The sequence below is a fragment of the Corapipo altera genome, unplaced genomic scaffold (genome assembly GCF_003945725.1).
Source record: "Corapipo altera isolate COAL_440 unplaced genomic scaffold, ASM394572v1 61305, whole genome shotgun sequence".
NCBI classification, from domain to species: domain Eukaryota; kingdom Metazoa; phylum Chordata; class Aves; order Passeriformes; family Pipridae; genus Corapipo; species Corapipo altera.
This window is the reverse complement of record NW_020884909.1, coordinates 5607958-5616370: the sequence shown is the minus strand read 5'-3', so window position 1 is coordinate 5616370 and position 8413 is coordinate 5607958. Positions and strand designations below refer to the sequence as shown.

The window sequence follows — 8413 nt, the reverse complement described above, 5'->3', positions numbered from 1 at the left end:
GTGTTTGGATACTATACTGTTGCAAAGACTGATGATTTCTGTGAGCAGTTAAGACTTTGTTGCATGGTAAGCTTTTTTTCCTGGGGGTTAATTCTAAACATCTCCTAATAGCAGGAACTTATACATTATTTTGCTTTCTTAATGGAAGTAAATCCACTCCAGATCAAAAATTAATAGGAAACATTTACCTCAGTATTTTTCAAACAGTTTTCTTTCTGCAATGTCTTTGCTGATAGGCTGGTTGGCTTATTTCAGATTCACTTGATTCATTAAAAAGTCAAGACAGAACAGTTTGAGTTGACTTTCCTGTATTTGTCAATATTGATTTAATTTCCATGGGGTATTATTTATTTTTTTATTATTATTCCCAATTATCATATGATTATGTAATTTTTTATCAATGTAGAAGAGAGTTAAATTGAAACTTTCACCAAAAAAAAAAAAAAGTGAAATCCTAACTCTGCTCAGACAGGAATATGTTTTCCACAGTGAAACATTTAAATGAAGATTGTTTGACTTTGTTTAAAGCATGATAGATTGCTTTATAACCATCTGTATTGTAGGACGTGCAGGGTACAGAAAACAGTATAAAAGAGTAAACTAATGAAATCCATATCATGAAATGTGTTCCCAGATTACAAATTCATATGCTGGGTCCAAAACAGCACAGTGAAGCCTTGTCAGTCATTGCTCAGTACATTCCAAAAATACATTTTGTGGAAGATTGAGAGAAAATACATTTTAGAACCATCCACTTACCTGTGACATGTTCATGTGAATTTTGATTTCAAAAGTATACAGTACATGGAAATATTCAAGATGTTTAAAAGGCACAGGTAAGCCACAGAAAAGAATGGAGGAAACTGTCCTGAAACTATAATGACCACTAAACACTATCACTTGGGGTTGAGGTGATCATTAACTACCTGCTTTATGTAATTGAACCTAAATGCTATGTATGTTTCCTTTCCGAGTTAAGAAGGAAGGAAAAGATTTAACACGTAGGTACTGAGAATCTCTGTAAGTTAATGAGCTCTCTTAAATCTTACCAAGATTTACAATACGTTCTTTATTCTGCACATTAACTGTATACTAGAAATATATGTTGTCTAATTGCTTTGTGTTGGCTCCAGACTATGGAAGAGTGCTCAGGCTGACTGCTCCAAAAATGCTAATAAACATAAACAGACTGAAAACAATTATTTTTAGACTGCAGACTATAGAATTTCATTACATGAATTAGTCTAGTTAAGTCTGGCACATGGGAAAGCCTTAAGAATCTTCATCTAGGCACGTATGCTCACCAGAATGTTCAGTCACAGTAACACTAACAGGTATTCATGTACGAATTTCTATTATTGCATAATAGAAAGTAACAGAAAGTTGAGGGGTAAATCAAACCAGATTAAAATCTTTTGAGAAATCAAACAAATAGCACATGTCAAGCTAAGAACAATTGCTCTAAATTTAACTGAATTGTACAAACCATCATTAAAAAATTAGGCAAAAAACCGTGCTCTGCACTAAGAGTGTGGCAAACATTAGCAAGGGACAGAGTAAAAGTGAGTGCCAGTAGTGAACACTTGCAGTGAAATTTTAGATTATACATACAGAGAGAAACATATTACAAAAATTTTCTTCGCTAAAATGGTAGTTAAGCACTGGAACAACCTGCCCACAGCAGTGGTGGAATCACTATGGCTGGATTCATCTAAGAGATGCAGAGATGTGACACAGAGGGACACGGTTTAATGGTGGACTTGGCCATGCTGGGTTAAATGGTTAGACTTGATGATCTTAAAGGTCTTTTCCAACCAAAACAATTTTATAATTATACATCAAAATCCAGTATTTTTTTAAAATTCAGTTAGGGATTTTTAGTCCCCTTGTGTGAATGTTTGCTCCCAGTTTTGGTTTTGAAGGTATTTTTTTTGTAAATCTCCCCAGAAAGACATCGAGGCACACTGGACAGCTATTTTGTGAAAATACTACCACTTGCAAATGGGTGTCTCCATCCTCCATTGACTGGTTCAATGCTGATGAGCAGTGTTTGCTCAGTGCAGCATCACATTGTTTCCATGAAGACATATGATGGATGCAATGGAGTGCATCACGTTCTGCTGGGTGCATATATACAATTCTTATATTTGATGGTTCGGCTGTGGAAGGTAATTAATTGAAATAGTTGTGAAGATCTGTGGGTAAGTCTTCCGTCCACTCCTCTGATGCAATTTGGTTCCATTTGTTATATGGTCTCCAGGAGGCCCAACTGCGATGAGTCTCACAGGCCTGTGCAGAAATGAAGTTCCTGCTTTCAATATATTTAATGAATTCTTATGGAACTTTCAAAGCACAGTGGTATAAAACAACTGCATGAGTTATCACTTCACATTGTATTCTATACAGTTGGCCTTTTTTTTAGTTTTTCTTGCCGTGCTAGAAGCGCTGAGCCTCTCAAACTACATTTGCCTCTTGTTAATCCTATTTTGTGAATATCTTTTCAGGTTCTGTTGCAAATGCAGTGGGTGTAAAGTAATTGAGGCTTTTATGCAAGCATATTTTTTTTAGATGGTTGCTGGTTTTATGAAGGAACTACTAACGTCTGAGTTTAAATGCACCTCGTAGTCCACAGGTTGCTATTTCTGCTCATGTTCATCATCCTACCAGAAGCTCAGTGGATAAATATCACTATAAAAACAGCCTAATTTGTATCCTTAGACCATCACAGTTGAGACCACTAAAATACCATAAATCATTCTGCCTAGTGTTGTACAGACTCCAGTATCAGCACAGAACAGAATAAGGCCTAATTTCCTTTTTACACCACCCATGCAAAAGAACCAGCAAATGCATGTGACCTGGAAGTGACATGACTGTAATTAAAGCAAAAAAAAAAAAAAGTGATGGAGATATTAGATGAAAAGTGAACAAACAAATGAAAATAACAAATACAAACTACAAGTTATGCAAATACTGTGGAAAACTGAAACAGAATGAGGCATTATGCTCATAATGTAACTTGAAAATACTTTGTAAGATTTGCTAATTAAACCAACACTACTGGGAGAAAAATCACACAAGATTATCTACATGGTATTTTCCATCTTGTATAGAAATACACTTGCCTTTCTTAAAACTAGATCAGTACTTCATATTTTTTCCTCTCCTCTCACTACTAAGTCTTTGAAAAAACAGTCTTCCTATCTTATTTGAAAGCTATTAATAAGTTAGGATGACATGCCTCTTTTTCCAAGATTTGTCACAGTGGTTTTTTTTCCTTCCTGCTGTGTACTTTTTTACATTATTCTTTGGTTTCCCTAGAAAGTTTTAAAGCACATTACAGAGACAGCACATGTGTCTCAAATACTTCTGTACCTCCTTTAAAACAAAAATTCTCAGGATGGAAATGATGGTCATGTATTTGTAAAATAAGCTGTTCATCATTATGTGTTTCAAAGTCCACATAAAGGAAACAATGAAGAAAAGGTGTATTTTGGAGCATGTATCTTCCTTGTTGGTCATACAGATTTCCTCTACCTATATGGATATTATAAAGGGGAAAATGCTATACTTTGTCCAGCAAAAGGCTGAGAACTACTGCTTTTGTGTATGTGTGTGTGAAAGTGGGGAGGGAAGATACAGGAGTGAGAGAAGAAGGGTTTAAATTTCTGCAATAGTAGTATGATCCATTTGGCATTTTCTCTTGCTCTGACCAAAGCAAGTATTTGAAGAAGGGTCTCATCTCACATGACAGAAATTTTTATCTGTTTCAAAAGAATGTTGGGTTAGTATCTGTGACTCTTCTCTCATTTATTAGACTCACATTATTATTAGGCCCATTTACTAGACTCTTTCCTTTCAGTAGTTTATCATTCCTTTACACATAGTAATAGATCATTCACTTATTAAAAGGGTTGTAACTACACTGATACAAATCAAGACTTTTATTAATAGAATTGAGACTGAGCTGTGAAAAAAGAATTAATTTTGCCACAAAGACTTCCCCATCAAACCTCTAAAACCTCAGTTAGTTTTTGCATTTTGCTCAAAACGAAGATTTAGTTTATTTTAAACAATTTTTTTTTCATTTACTTTTTACATATGTTTCAATTCTAAGCAAATTCGTTGTAAGCCAGGTCTGGTAAATTAAATACACTGATCAGAATTCACCCTCTCTGTTAGCAGAGGGTAGACACCTCTGACAGATCTTGAGTCTCATTTCAGTAGTAGTTGGAGAATCCCTTTAAAGCTGAGCTTCATTCACCACTTTCTGATGCATGCAAAGATTAATTTTAAAAAAGGTAAGTTTTAATGTAGATCACCAGTATTTGATGCTTACTGCTGTTTTTACTTAAATTGTTAAAAGACAGGTGTTTAGTTTCTGTAGACAGGACATTACATAAGTGCAACTATGGCATTCAGTACACATGCTAGAAGGTGGCCTCTGTTTCCCTTAATTTTAAATAACTTTTGCATCAGCTTTATAAAAACTTTCTTGGAATAGAAAAATTTATCAGGGCACCACTTAAAGTTACCCTTTAATAAAGAAATTAAGTTCCCTTGCTTAGTATCTTAAAGAAAATTTAAACAACAGGCTGCCTGATCCCAGCATTTAAAGATGTTGATTGAAAATCAGGCCTGGAGGCAAGATGTCATTCCTCCTTCAAATTCACATCAAGTGAAGATTTTCCCACTTGGGTTAAGAGGCTTCTGATTCTACCATCAAGTCAACAGAGCACTGTTTCTTCAGTACTTAAGGCTGATTCTTCTTAGCCTAGGAAAAGAAAATTGTTAGAAAAGAAAATTTTTCTGGTACTGGAGGGAACCTGGTTCCTACCCAAAACATTCCAATTGCCTTCAAAGCTTGTGGGGGATTTCAGCCGTACTACTCCCAGGGAAACTGCAGCACTTAAAGCATTTCAAAATTCTAAGAAGTCTTTGTACACCGCTTTTAAAAAAAAAAAAAAAAACAACAAAACGCTGATTAAGTTAGAAGACAGTTTGCAGGATATTATTAATTAAGCTGAGTTGCATTCTGAGTTCACAATATGATTGTCTCCAATCTAATTTTTCATGACTCTTAAGGTACAGGAATCCAAATAAAGAGTGTTTTGTGGGTTGTCATGCATTAAAGTTTCTTGTCTTATGCTGCTGTATTAAAAAAAGTCACATGATGTCATGCCAAGCTCTAATGGAAGGATTTCCAGCCTAATGGAACCTGAAAGGTAGGAGCACCAATGACAGTTCAGCATGTCCATCAGGACTGTGTCAAGAACTTGTAACCTGTGCTTTTTTCAGCAGGGATTTTTGAAATGTTCCTCAACTCTCCTTTTTTGTTTCCCTGCTCCATAGATGACAAAAAAGGCCACAGTTTTAAAGGAATCCTTCTGGAGATACTACACATCCTCAATTCCAAGAAATACTGCCATCTCTCTCCCATAAAGAAGAAAATTCAGGACAAAATGTAGTATTTGGTTTGGCTTTTGTCAGCATCTGAGGGCCTCTGTTGCTTACAAACACTTTGCCATGTCACATGAAACGCTAATTAGATGTCAGAGAGCTGCACACTCTGGGGTTTCTCTGTACAGACAAGACCACCTCCACCACCTCAGATAACCTGAAGGGACATCAGGCACCAAGGTCGTGCTCAGGCAATCCACAGATCCACAGAGTCTGGCTGTGGCAGGAGGTCAGATCCAACACTGCAAGGGTTACAGAGTTTGTTGTGCACTGCCACGCCTACAGTCAGTCAGGCAGGCGCTCTTGGCAATTCAGAAGAAAGAACTCCTGGCCTTGATGGGCAGCTGATTTCAAATGCTTCTCAATCAAGTAATCAGTCTCCCATGCCTGGGAGATCATAGCACCTCTGATGGGCATGCAATGGGAGTTCATGATTATGCCTTTCTCCTTCCAGGCATGAAAATGCTGTCTCCTTCTGTGGACAATTGCCCGTATCCACAGAGAACTTGGAAGAGTGGGTAGCTCTTGAAAGCTTGGATAGCATCCGAGGATCCTGTCTACGAGTGTTTTCCAAGGTAATGGCTCTCCCATTGTTCGTAAGAGAAGAAAACAACCACGACCACCCGGACACAGCCCAGGATTACCAGTTTCCCAGTTACAGTTTCTCTTTTAAATTCCTCCTCCCTAACCCCAGCCCCCAACAACACAATGACACTACAAACAATGTCAGCAGCGTGTGCAGGACTGAATGCAGCCCTCGCTCCTAGGACAGCAGGTATCTCTCCAGAAATTAGTCTTTGTTGATTTCACATTTGGTCTGATGACTTCAGGATCAACAGGACAACGCCCGGCTGCAATCAAACCGTATTTCATTCAAGAAGCAGCCACATCCCGTTTTTTTTCTGTGGCCCATAAACAGAGAGACAACCCTGTGGTACAGCTGGAAGGCTTGTGAGTCGGGGTGGTAACAGCAGAGGCCAGCAGTGCACACTGTGATCTGGCTCCTGGGATACATAGACGCATCTGAACTCAAGAAGTGTATCTGGAATTGGTTCTTATATGTGATGGACTGAACGGAGCTTCAGACAGAGTTTATCAGAGAGACCTTCCCATTGAGACAGAGGGGTCATAAAAGGCTCCTTTGCTTTCTAAACTCCTCAGAGATGAGTCTAGGTGTGGCTGGATCCAATCCTAGTCCCAGACTTAGCCAACAACTTATGTCTAAAGAATTGCATAGGTGTAATTGAACCTTTATATGACTTTATCCTGCAGAATTAAATACAACCCTGAAAATCAAATACATTTATGTGAGGTAAATAATTTATTTTAATTTATAAGAATGATTAAAAGACTTTATTAGACTAAAAGACTTTATTCAGAATTGCAACTACTAGTATAGTGCACTATTTGTTAAATCAATAATTTCAAAGCTAGCTTAATAAGAGATTGATGTTACTCACTCTAACATGCCACACTAGAAGGTGAGGGTAACTGAAGTTCTTGTTAATAGGTCCCCTGGGGCGGATTAGAGTGAGTGGATATTGAACAATCAGTGTTTGCAAATATATATAGATATGTAGGGTTTAGTTTAGAACAACTTGATTGCAATGGAAAGCATGTATGTAGCCATTTTGGTTATTATTATTTTAAATATAGCAGTATATAAGCATTAAAATAACACCTTAGAAAACGTATAAGGAAAAGAGGGAAAGAGAAGGAAAGGATAAGAGTAGATCCAACTGTAAATGCAGCACTGAGCCTTGATTGTTGCAATTTAGATGTCCACTGATCGAAGTGGTGGTTGCAGTCTTGATCCCTCAGGTGTGAGGGAAGCCCATGGAACAAAAAGTTCAACGGGTTAATATTCAGAATCATAGAATCAGCCAGGTTGGAAAGGACCTCTGAGATCATCAAGTCCAACTCCCCACGAGAGTTAAGAAGCTTGCTACTTCTCTCCTAGGTGTCTTGGCATTTAACACTAATGGTTCTGAAGATGACAATTATCTATGGTTTGTCAGTTGCTGAACAGATCTTGACTACTTGCAGGTTTTCCATAAACTGCCCCCTCAGGTACTGTCTCTCAGCTTGCTGGGAGCACTGCAGGACAGCCCATGACTTGTGAAGTGATCCCCCACCTCCTTTTTTCTGTTCCCCCAATGCATAGGTGAGAACATGTCTTTAAAGGAACCCTTTACATTTTGAAGGAACTACTCTTTTCTCCATCCCAGTGGTGTTGCCTCTCTTGAAATGAGAAGGCGATTTCGTGCTGTCGTTCGCTTGTATTGTTTACAAAACACTCTGCCTGCTCAGGTGAAATGCTTGCCGGCCTTCTGGCACCCACACTACACTGCTGTGCTCCTTCTTCAGCACCAAGCCTGTCTGGGTTCGGGAGTATTTGGACAATGAGGCAAAAGAGGCAGCTCTGAGGCACACGGGGCATCGCCGAGAGCTGGACTCGATGATCCCTGTGCTGTACACAGCTCAGGAAGAACTAACGGAGAGCGGAACCTGGAGGGTTCCTGTAACAGCCTCTGTAACGAGTCAAACCAGTCCAGTCCAGTTTGTTCAGAGATTACATAACCAGAGCTAAACCCAGCCCCACACGGGAGGATCGCGGTGCGGGGTCGGCCGAAGTTCAGAGGCTCAGCAACCACCTGGGGTCCCTAAAGGATCCCCCAAAAGACCCTCTCAGATGAACTGCGCAGCCTCCAGTGACTTCACGAGTGCATCACCTTGAGCCCGGCACGCACGCCGGGCGGAGTCATCCCACCGTGCGCCGGGAGCTGCGATAAAGCAACGCCCGCTCCTCCGTGCTACAGTGGCCCTAAGGCGTTTTGTTCCCGACTGGCGGTGACACTCGTGGGTCCCTTTAACTCGGGATATTCCGTGACTCCGCGACTCTGTGCAAACACCACCAGCAGCCCCCCGAGCGCCGTTCCGAGGTGCGGACGGC

The 8413-nt window shown here is 39.4% G+C and overlaps 1 protein-coding gene across 1 annotated transcript in view; it reads left to right on the top strand.

Moving 5' to 3' along the window:
* Positions 1-8295: 8295 nt before the first annotated feature.
* Positions 8296-8413, top strand: part of SPIN1 (spindlin 1) — a 44867-nt gene continuing 44749 nt past the window's right edge. The window contains exon 1 of the mRNA XM_027652969.1: positions 8296-8402. The gene's annotated coding sequence lies outside the window, so the exon portion shown is untranslated. The remainder of the gene's footprint in view (positions 8403-8413) is intronic.